General features: G+C 40.5%; 1 long non-coding RNA gene across 1 annotated transcript; it reads right to left on the bottom strand.

The window, feature by feature from the left end:
* Window positions 1–427: 427 nt before the first annotated feature.
* On the bottom strand, window positions 428–8,808 carry LOC110219511 (uncharacterized). Its single transcript, XR_002327652.2, has 3 exons — window positions 8,684–8,808; window positions 1,531–1,668; window positions 428–517 (listed from the first exon to the last, which is right to left on the bottom strand). It is a non-coding gene; the product is annotated as an uncharacterized LOC110219511 (long non-coding RNA).
* Window positions 8,809–11,593: the final 2,785 nt, after the last annotated feature.

The raw sequence follows: 11,593 nt of genomic DNA, 5'->3' as shown, positions 1-11,593 counted from the left end.
TTCTCTCTGTCTCCTGTACTGGAGCCTCCTCCATCCTCTAACCTTAGGTATCCCTCAGGATTCTGTCCTGGACCCTCTTTCTTCTCCCTCTATACTACTTCATTTGTTTGGGGCATTCAGGGAAAACTAGCACCCCTGGTATGAAGGCTTTCCAAGACTTTTTCAGAGTTGTACATCCACCTTTGGTGTCCCCTTTCACCCAACTTTTACCTGGGATTCTGAGAAGCTGTTAGCATGCCCAGCAGCCACACTCAGGTAAACCATCTTGGAAGACTGGCTAAACCAGGTTGAGGGTAGCTGACAGGCCTCAAGCCCGTTAGTGAGTTAGGGAGGTGTCTACCTCAAGCATGTGAAGATGTCCCCCAGGTAGAATGGGTGGATGAGAACAATCTGTTCCAACGGCTGTGCAGGTGGAGTGCTTAGAGCTTGGTCAGACATTGAAGACATCAATGTCATCCACTGGATCTTGGGGCACAGCCAGGCATCGTACTTTTGTCCTGCTGCAGAGTCAATGATTCTGGAAGAGAGTGAGGCCAATGGCTTTGTGCAACTCCACCTCACTTAAATGCAATTCACCCACCCGTCAAGACATCACCTGTGATCACTGGTCCTCTTTGAAAACTAAGCATGAACACTACATTAACAACAACAGTAGGGTTCTCTATTGCACATCAATATTTCCCACTGTCAACTGTAAAATGCCTTCTAGAGAATGGAACTTTTCTGCTTCTTGGTTTGTATTACTTCTTGCAGTCTATCAGCAATCTGTTTTTTTTTTTCCTTTTTTAAAATTATTTTTAGGCAATTGGGGTTAAGTGACTTGCCCAGGGTCACACAGCTAGTAGGTGTTGAGTGTTTCGTCTGAGGTCAGATTTGAACTCAGGTGCTCCTGACTTCAGGGCTGGTGCTCTACCCACTGGGCCACCTAGCTGCTCCTGTTTTTTTTTTTCCTCACAGACAACCATGGACCTCAGAGACAAGGAAGGTTGCTTCAATATAACAAAATTCTTAACACTACTGCCATGCGGTCTGGCGGAAGTCCTAAACTCTCAGCTGCATCTGTAGCAGAGTTCCCTGAATATTCATTTAATAGCTTTCACTTCTTTCTTAGGACCTACCATAGCTTCATTATCATGCGTCCTTTGGAACAGAACTTCTGTGTCTACATTAACGTTCCCTCCATGGTGGTGTAGGCAGAAGTCATTGTTGACTAGTGCTGCCATCCATGTCTGGCAAGAGTATGTAACGTAGAGGGGCGGCTAGGTAGTGCAGTGGATAGAGCACAGGCCCTGAAGTCAGGAGGACCTGAGTTCAAATCCAGCCTCAGACCAAACACTTGACACTTGCTAGCTGTGTGACCCTTGGCAAGTCACTCAACCCCACTTGCCTAAAAAACCCCCCCAAAACAAACAAAACAAACCAAAAAAAGGGTATCTAAAGTGGTGAAAATGTGTCAGTGGATTGTTTTCAGGCCATGCCTGAAACTTGGATTCATCCGTATGGTCTTTGAACTTCTCGTTGACAACTCACTTCCAAGTCAAGAGCTACAGTTTGTGTAGAAGGTGCCAGATTTCACTATCGCCAAGTCCTCTGTTGGCCAATACCATCAGTTACATGGTGACCTTCACTCTTCTGATATGACTTCTTCCAACTCTTTCATGCTAGCATCTATAAATAGAAAAAAAGACTTACTTATTTTCTTATAGGCCAACACTGGTACATGTTAGAAACAACCGATGAAGTCTTTGAAAGTTTTTTTTTTCTTGCAATTATCCATCCACTGATATCCATTTGTTTTTATAGAATTTAGATCAATTTAGCCATTCTGCCCTTCAGTTTTGGTTCTCTTCAATTGCATATCCATGAGTGAAGTCATTAGGTGGTTCAGTAATAGCAGTGTAATTTTTTTTTTCTGTTTAGAAATAACATTTTGATTTACTTAAGAAATGCCAGAGCATGGAGAAGAAAAAATAATTAAGACAAATAAATAATGGCTTTAGAAATGTGGTAGGATGTAAATCGTATTTAGAAGATCATTAGTTTGGGGGTTTTGTTTTTGTTTTGTTTCATTCTGTTTTATTCTATGCATTACTAAGAAAATCCACCAGGAAAGGCTAGGAAGAAAATTTCCAAAATGAATAAAAAAATCTAACGATGAACCTATCAATACATTAATACAAAATGTAGATACAACTAAAGAATTATTGTTGTTTGATCAGTTGATATTTCAGATAGTACTATAGTCCTTTATCAAGTCCACTTAAACTTGTTTTATTTGCCTCAAGAAATAATTTGCATTTTAAACAAACTAGTGAATTGCCTGATTTCAAATTACGGTGTACCACTAACTTGGAAGAATAAAAATAATCGATTGTGTCTCTGTCTAGTTTTGGCATATGGGTGTGTATATACAAACACACACACACACAAGTAATAAGTTGAACTTTATTACAAGGAGTGACTACTTTCAAGAAATGCATAAATACATGAAAATTCTAATGACGTCCTACAATTTTCATGTTTCGTTCCTGTGTTTGGCATCATATAAAGATAGATTAAAATTAGACTATTATTGCATGTTATAGTTAAGGTGGACACATTATTCACCAATGTTGTGTGATTAAATAATTAGACCTGTCATATTTCTCCTCAGTGTAGTTACAACAGAAAATCCTCCAAATGATTAACACACTCAGATTTCTACATTTTAGTTATTAAATCTAATTGTATTTAATTTTTTAAAAATTTTATTAATTTATTTTGATTTATCAACAATCACTTCCATATGCTTTAAATTTTAAAAAAATTTTAAAATTTTTCTCCCCCTTCCTCCCCACCACCCTTCCCAAGATGGTATACAATCTGATATAGGCTATACATTTACATTCCTATTAAACATATTTTCACATTACTGAAGTTGTAAGTAAAAATTAAAACCAATATGAGGAACCATCAGAAAGAGGAAACAAAACTCAACAGAAGAGAAAAAAAATGATAGCAATTCAACTTCCATAGTTCTTTCTTTGGATGTAGATAGCATTTTCCATCATGAGGCCTCTGGAGAGGTCTTAGATCCTTGTATTGCTGAGAAGGGTTAAGTTTATCAATATTAGTCATCGCGCAACATGGCTGTTATTGTGTACAATGTTCTCTTGGTTCTGCTCACTTCACTCAGCATCAGACCGTACAAGTCTTTCCAGGTTTTTCTGAAGTCAGCCTGCTCATCATTTCTTATAGCACAATAGTATTCCATTACATTCATGTACCACAACTTGAATAGCAATGTAATTCTTAATATATTTGCTGTATTGATTGCCAAATTCTAGAAAAGAACTTAGGCTTAAAGGTTATTTAGAGCTGGCCAATTCAGGAGCACTTTTGCCTTCTCTGGGCCAGCATTCATATCTTGTATCATCACGCAACCCAAATAGTTGACAAAAGCACTCTAGATCTGGCCACTTATCAATAAAAAGTTCCAGATTAGCTTTCACTAATTGGTCCAACAGTTTTATGGGCCTCTTCTCATGATCTTCTAGTGATTTTCCAAAGACAATTAGTTCATCAAAGTTTACCAACACTTTCAGGAAAATCATGTCTGTGACAATTTTCTCCATCAGTCATTGGAAGGTGGCAAATACCCCAGAAACATTCTGGGGCATGTGTTCAAATTGATAACAAAAATTTGAATGAAAGCCACCTCTTTTTTTAATACTCCCAGAGGAATATGATAATTTCCACTGCTTAAATTTAATACTGAGAACTCCTGGCTGCCAAACAAATAGTCTAAGTATCTTGAATATCAATTCAAAGTATCAAACTCTTGGCATGGTGTACTGTTCCATTTTAGATGTTTTGTTCATAGTGCAGCCATATGGACACATATCTTTCCATTCTTGTTCTGAGCCACCATTATATGTGATGCACGTAGGTTGCTGGAGTCTGTGAAGATACCGTTGAGTAATAATTCTTTTACATGGCTTCTAAGGCCTTCCATTGGAGATAAAGGAATCTTCTTAGATCATTCCCTGAATAGTCACGGATCAATTATGTGGGTTCTGTGAGTTGTTCCATAGGCACACCCAATATCCCACTCATGAAATGAGAACAGACTTGTCCTACTGATCTTGTGTCTCAAGGGATCTTTCCGTGCTTCCAGTTGTGGAAAGCCACCAAAGTAAAACTCTCCAAATTCATGTCTGAGTTTGAAAAGTCACTGCTCTTGTGATGTTCACTGCTACTAGGACCTCTGTCCTTTGTCCGGCTTCTACACAGGCTGCATAGATGGTCCAGGTGTGCAGATGTTGCTTGCAATACCTGCTAGTGCTTTAAATAGCACTGTTTCCATTCAGTGCTGCCATTCCAGTTCGAGTTTGTGGATCTAGAGATAGCAAAGCATGGTGCCCACTTTCCTGTTGACACCAACTTAGAAAACTTCAAGCTTACTCTGAGGGATCTCAAATGTGGGCAGCTTGTTTGTCTTTTGGCCCATTGGCCCAATATATTCCTAGTCTTTTCAGTGGCTATAAAGGTATATTTCTCAAATGTCTCTCATAGAATTTCTGGAATATAATGGGCACTTGAAAGCCACTGTCTAATGTAGTATATTTCACATTCTCAATCTTCACTGTCGCCTCTAATGTAATATCCTATAAGCCCAAATGGGATGGACCCATAGGTAATGGATGATAAGGTCCTTCTTACTGTTTTTCAGGTCTGAGGCGACCTGGATCTTTTTTTCCTGCTGCTTGGTCCTTGGAATCTAGTCCCTCATATACCAGTTCTACATTCTCTGCTCGCATATAGGTATCACATTTGTTTAACAACCAGCTCTCCAGAGGGGCTGGTGAGGAAAGTATGCAGGACACACTTTTAAGTTTAATCTGCATTATCAAGATTTTCTCCATCACTCTCTTGAGTTTAGAAAATCAACAAAACAATAGATCACACCTTGATTTGTAGCATTTGCTGATTTCTGAGGTGTGATGCTTACAATGAAAATTTAACAACCAATTCTTGTGAGACAGTTAGAAATGGCTTGGGTACTCTCCTGCCTATACCCAAGAAGCTGTTCCTGTGCTTGGCCAGGGTTGGACTGTCCTAAGTTAAATCCTCTTTTGCACCTGGATGCCCGCCTTTCATCTTGATCACTGTGTCCAGCAGCTGATTGTACACGGAAATTAATTTGTGGCTCATGTTGAACATCAACCCGATGAGTGGAAACTGTCAGTTATGGCTGTGAATCATTTCTCTATGCAATTTTCCTAGTACAGTCTTACCCGCAGCCTCAGGATTTACTGTTTCTTTCTCTATCAGTCTCTTGGCTGAACATTCACTCAAATTACAAAGTCAATGGGCTTTTCTCCTTTGACTGAAGATCAGAATGAGTCAGGGTAGCATCTACTTTCCTTGAAATCCTAACACCACCACCCCTACCCCCTCCCTCCCAGCACCATGTTACCTTTTCAGGTTTTGGAGATATGCTTGTCACGTGATTCCAGGCTCTGCAGCCTTAGGACCGCCTGGATCTCAAAGCCGTTCTTTTAATGTTTTCCATAAGTCTATTTCTCATTTCTTTATCTTTTTTAAAAAACATTTTTTTTCGTATTTTCTTTTCTTTTTCTGCTCCTCCTTTGTGACTCAGTTGCTCGCCAGTGCTTTAGTGAATCAGTCAAATGATTAACCCAAATTCCCCTTGTCTGTCCTGGTAATTTCTTTCTAGACAAGATTTCTCATTTGCACCTAAAATATCCCCTTGACATGGGAGATGTATGCTTGGTCTTCTAGTCTTGCCTACAGGAGAGGCTTTTCTGTTTTTGACTTAAGAAAACACCTGTGTTTTGTTTGTTTGTTTGTTTTATTGCTGTCAAGGCTTCTCTTCTCATGAAGGCTTCTGGTGTTTTAGGTGAATTTCTCCCAGAGGAGAAGGAAATTGAAATGAGTTTCTAGATGTTGTCTTCTACTATCGGCTTCTCTGAAAACTGTGGAGTGATCAGGTGGGTCTGGTAATTCACAAAATGCCCACTGGGCTGACATTGCTCTAGGGGGGATCTCCTCCATGTGCAAAAGATAAAATGTTTACTTTTGGGAGAATTTGCAATGTGGAGTGGAAATACATTGGAGAGACTGGCACATGTGTAGACATTCAGTTATTGGTTCTGCTCTGTTAACCCATCATTAGAAGGAGCCATTTTTGTATGACTGCATAGCCTGAACTGGAGAAATCTTCAAAAAGGCTGAATCAATCTCAGCTTAATCTCTCTGAGTATAGTATCTTTGGCTGCATTTATGGCAGTAGTCTTTTTCTCTCAGAGTCTGGGAAGAAGCAATCTGTAAAGAGAAGGGCCTTCTACCCATCAAGGCCATGTGTATCTAAAATGGGTTTTAGTCTTTGGCTTCTGCATTTATTCTTTTCCATTCTAGGTGAAGAGATTCTACACTCTTGTGCATTTTGAAAGGCCAGGAATGTGAGTGCCTGGGATTTCTGGTGTCTGGGTTTTTAGCATCGGTGTTGAGAGGAGCAAGGAACAACCTTTGAGAATGACCTATAGAGCTCAGTCCAGCAGCAGCTGAGACCAGGACTCATCCAACAACAAAACTATATTTGAATATGAGCTTGGTGGGGCCAATGTTATGTAGGAACTGAGCGAAGTGGGTTAAGGGAGAATGTGTCCCTGAGGTGTTGAGGGGGAGGCAAGTGTACTTTTGTTATGGCTTTATCTTTGAAATAAACATCCTTTTGTAAGAGCTGATTGATATTGAGTAGTTAAATGGAACTGGGACTCTACTTACTAGCACCAAATAATGGAGAGAACATAGCTGGTGAGGGCTCAAGCCAAAGGCAGCAGAGAAAAAACAAATCATAAGCCTTCAGGGTACCCTAGAACCTGGAAGAGCAGATGTGTCTGGTCTGGCTTTGAGAGAACTGGCCAGAGCATATGCGCTATATTGCTATGAATTATTTTACAACCCTCTAAATCATTTATAGTTCTTTTTGGTGATTTTTAGAATGTTATTATCAAGAGACTCCTATCTGCATTTCTGCCCATAATATGAAAACACATTGCAATCAAGTCAGCTTCACTTTTTTTTTTTACTAAATTGAGCCACAATAATACCCAAAATACTAAATTAACCATTAGAAATGCAGAAAAGGGGGCAGCTAGGTGGCACAGTGGATAGAGCACCTGCCCTGGATTCAGAAGGACCTGCGTTCAAATCTGGCCTCAGATACATAACACTTACTAGCTGTGTGACACTGGGCAAGTCACTTAACCCCCACTGCCTAACAAAAAACAAAAACAAAAACAAAAACAAAAACAAGAAATGCAGTATTATATGATAATAACACAATGAATCAATAGCTATATGTGATTAACACATAGCAAATAGAAAATCAGGAAGGCTAATTAGTGACAATACAAAATGACATGCTCAGAATAATGGGAAAGCAGTTATGATAACTATGCTCATATACCAACAATTAGTATATAACTAGGCACTAAATAAATACCAGTTACATATGCACATAATCTCATGAAAACACCTGTTTAGTACTTTAATCAGCAGCAGCAGCAAGAAACACTCTGCATTACAATCATCCTAGGAATACAGTGGCAGAATTTTGGAAGAGGGACATACACTCATGGAAGACTAAAACAACAATACAACTAAAATCAGATTTAAAGATATCAGGACCGGGAAAATATAATTTCAGTGAATTACAAGAAAACAAAACTTAAAAAAAAACACGAAAGGTAAAAAGAAATAACATTCTTCCAAAATCTGCAAGAAAACCTGGGTTAAAATTTAGTTCAAAACCCAAAAGCACCAAGGAAGAGGACATTTTTCACAATGAGAGTGTTTCCAGTATCTGTGAAGCAAATCTGTTTAAAAGGCAAACTTAGTAATAATAATAAAGGGAAGAACGTAAAATATAATTTAAAAATTCCCAAACTATAAGAATCTTTTTCAAAAATTCTAAGCATACGTTCATACTTGGAAGCTCCTGGTGATGGGGGTGGGAGAGGTGGGGTGGTAAAGGTGTGCCACCCATGAGAAACAGGGGCCCTGAGGGGTTGGTTCCTTGCTGTTAAGCAACTTTAGCAGCAAACTCATTGACTTTGGTGCCAATGGACCTTTAGGCAAAAATTTCACCAATCTGTTACCTTGCATGGCTCTTAACTGGTTTCCTTAAAATCTGTTTATCTCCCTGGGTTCAAAAGAAAAAAAATCTGGAGTGTGACCTCAACACACACACACACACACACACACACACACACACACACACACACACACACACACACCCAAATACACTTTCATCAGCTCCACCCCATTCAGACTCTGCTAAAGGAGAAAAAAAATCAAACTTCAAAGGATTTGGCTTCTCTCTCAATCTTGCTCTGAATATTCATAGTTACCCAAATTTGTTATATTTCTTAAAAACATTTTCTTAATAACAGTTTCAGACAGATTAGAAGCAAGCTTGAGCAGTTAAAGGAATGATGTTTTCAAATAACCAAGCTGCTTTGGCTCCCACTGAGAGGAGAAATATATCTTCCCCCTCTACCCCTTCTCGAATTGGGTAAGAGAGGAAATAGTCAAATAGGTAGACAGAGAACAGTTGCCCTGATTCAAGAATGCAGTGAAGGAAAAAACCAGTACTTTGGAGGTCTAGGTGTCTTACCAACCCTACTGCCTGCTGGTCTGTCCACCTCCACTTGTTTTCACTTTTCAGTCACGCTGCCTCAGCTTTGCTCCGTTCGCCATCTTGCCTGGCCAGCACCTCAGGTCCAGTCCAGTCCAGTCCTCATTCACTGTCCTCTTCCCTTCCCTGTTCCCACATCCTGGCAAGCAGGTAGAAGTCCTAGCAACATGGATGCCAGCCAATATGGACTCTTTCTCCGTTCTCAGTCTTCCTACCTGACTTCCCAGTGGAAGTCCTTTTAAGGTGAAAAACCACAGAAACATGCCTGTCCAATGACAGGTAGAAAGATTTGACCCACCAAGTCTACATGGTAAAAGGCTGGAGGGTGATCTGTGCCTAGACAGGGGCTATTATGTCTAGCACAAATTTTAAACAAATGGAATAGATGAGTTCAATGGAATGCATTTTTCCTCCTAGTCACTGGGCTAGTGAGAATTGGCCTGATCTAGTCAGTACTATCTAAAACTAATTTTCTCCTCCTAAATATATCCCTTCTATTTAATTAAATAATAATTTAACAAACATTTATTAAGTGTGTACTACATGCCAGGCACAGTGCTAAACTCTGGGGATACAAAAAGAGGCAAAACACAGTCCCTGCCCTCAAGGAGCTTACAGTCTAATGGAAAGACAACATGAAAACAAGTATATACAAAGCAAATTATATACAGGGTAAATAGGAAATAATTAACTGAGGGAAGGCACTGGAATTAAGAGGGATTGTGGCTTCCTGTAGGAGGTGGGATTTTAGTTGGGACTGAAAGAAAGCAAAGGAGGTCACTAGACAGAATGGAGGAGGGAGCATTCCAGGCATGGGGATGGGGGAGCAGGCAGGGAGCTAGTGTCCCTGAGTCAAAGAGTACATGCTGGGGACCTTCCACCAAAGAGGATGGAGGGATAGAGTAGCCAATGTCCAAACTAAATTAGAAAAGCGTGCCAGCGTCAGTGGCCCAAAGATTCCCTGAGGACTAACACTCAATCTTCCACATCCAAAGTCAGGGCCCACGTCATAGGGGCATGTGAAAAGCAAAGAGTAGAACATTTCTAATTAGAAAACTGATGATCACATCCTGGGCACACTGCCCAGACAGGTGGAGTGGGTTTTCATCACTGGGAAGATTGAGGTGAGCCTTGTCAAAATTTTCTCTTTCCCTTCATCTCAGTGTTGTGCCAATGCTAAAGCTACACCAAAGCGGGGCCCTGACAATCAATGATTCAAGCATTCATGCCTGTGCAAAGTCAGAGCAGGCTCAAAGAAGGAGCAGATGGGTTCTTAGAAAGTTTTTGTTAAGCTAGCAACGCTAACCAGAGACAAAATGGAAAAAGAGGAGCATATTGAATGAGAATCACATTGACCACTCTTTCCACGGGTTAGTTACTGGCTCAACATTATCAAAACTTATTTCTGGAAAGTAGAAATACCTGCAAGAATGGAGGAATTCTGAAAGGACAGTCTACTAGTTAGTTTCATCTTCAGCAACATGGCGGAAGAGGTGGGAGGGTGGTTCTCCACCCATGCTTACTTAGCACAGTGCTTGGCACATGGTAAGCAGATGGTAAGATAAATGATAGCTATAATCATATCTGTGTTAGGGACCAGGAATTTATCACATTGGGTTGGACCCCTGACTTCTCAGAGTAAGAGTGGTCCTAGAAATCAAAAAATTTTAAAAAAATTAAATTTGATCTGTGACTTCCTTGGTATAGAGAACTGGAGGAGGGATTGGGCTCCCTTAGCCAAGGCTGATTGGCTCCTGGTCTGCAGTTTCCAGTCAGTTTTCTTGGATGTTGAGCTGCTAAGTGGCTTGTCTAGTCTTCTGCAGCCAGCCTCATGTGTCCAAGACAGGTCTTAAAGTCAGGTCTTCCTAATTCTAAGGCCAGCTTTTAAATCCCCACTACACCATTCTACCTCTCAAAAGAAGATTTAATTAAAAAAAAAAAAGGCAAAAAAGGACTGTGTGAATTAAAAACCTTTCCATAAAGAACCAATGGCTAGCACCATGGGAACGAAAAGTTTTCATTTCTAGGAAAAGAAAGGAGCTGACAAAGATTTTGAGGACTTCATTTAGCAGGGGACCTCAGCCACAGACAGATCTAATACCAGGATTTTGTTAGCATGAGAAAAGGAATCAGTGAGAAGACATCGAGAAGACCCCAGATGAAGACAGAAGGAAAGGCATGGAAGGATGTGCATAGAAGGCCGTGCCAGGAAATCAGGGTAGGCCTGTGTAAAGACTGCAAAGAATTCAGAAGATTTTGTTTCAAAGAGGCAGAAAGTTGGCACCCAGGCTTTACTGAGACGCTGAGAGGCTTCCCTTGTGTCAGCAGAAGTCCCGGTGTCTGACTCTGTTACCCGGGTATCAGACAGGCTGTGTTGTTTTTGGGGGGTTTGGAATCAGGATGGGAGTTGAGGGCAGCATTTGCCCAGCTGGGGCTGAGATCATTTGGGAGCTGCTATATCAATAGCGGACAGTGGTAAGAGAACCAGTGTCAGATTATGAACTGGGGTGGGTGGGGGCACGGCAGCAGAAGACAGCAATCTACTTTCTGCCTAATGTCAAGAGTAGAGAATGACATAGGATGCTAGGCAGTGAGTAGCGCAAAGGTGGCATCCAAAATGATTTCTGATCACTTCAGAATGATCTTACTGAGGAGCTTGGGAATTCAACAAGTATCTCTTTGTAAATCCTAAAGTGCAAAGAGGGTGGCCACGTGGTGTAATAGAAAGAATACTGCCTTTGGATTTAGAAGATCTAATTCCCAATCCCAACTCTGCCATTTGCTGCCTTCCATCTGTGAAATGAAAGAATCAGATCGGAATCTGTGGTGGAGATAATGTAGTGCTATAGAGACAACACTGGCTTTGGAGTCAAAAGACCTAGTTTTGAA

Source organism: Phascolarctos cinereus, unplaced genomic scaffold, assembly GCF_003287225.1.
Source record: "Phascolarctos cinereus isolate Bilbo 61053 unplaced genomic scaffold, phaCin_HiC Scaffold_7;HRSCAF=346, whole genome shotgun sequence".
Classification (NCBI taxonomy): Eukaryota; Metazoa; Chordata; class Mammalia; order Diprotodontia; family Phascolarctidae; genus Phascolarctos; species Phascolarctos cinereus.
This window is presented reverse-complemented; position numbering and strand designations above follow the sequence as displayed.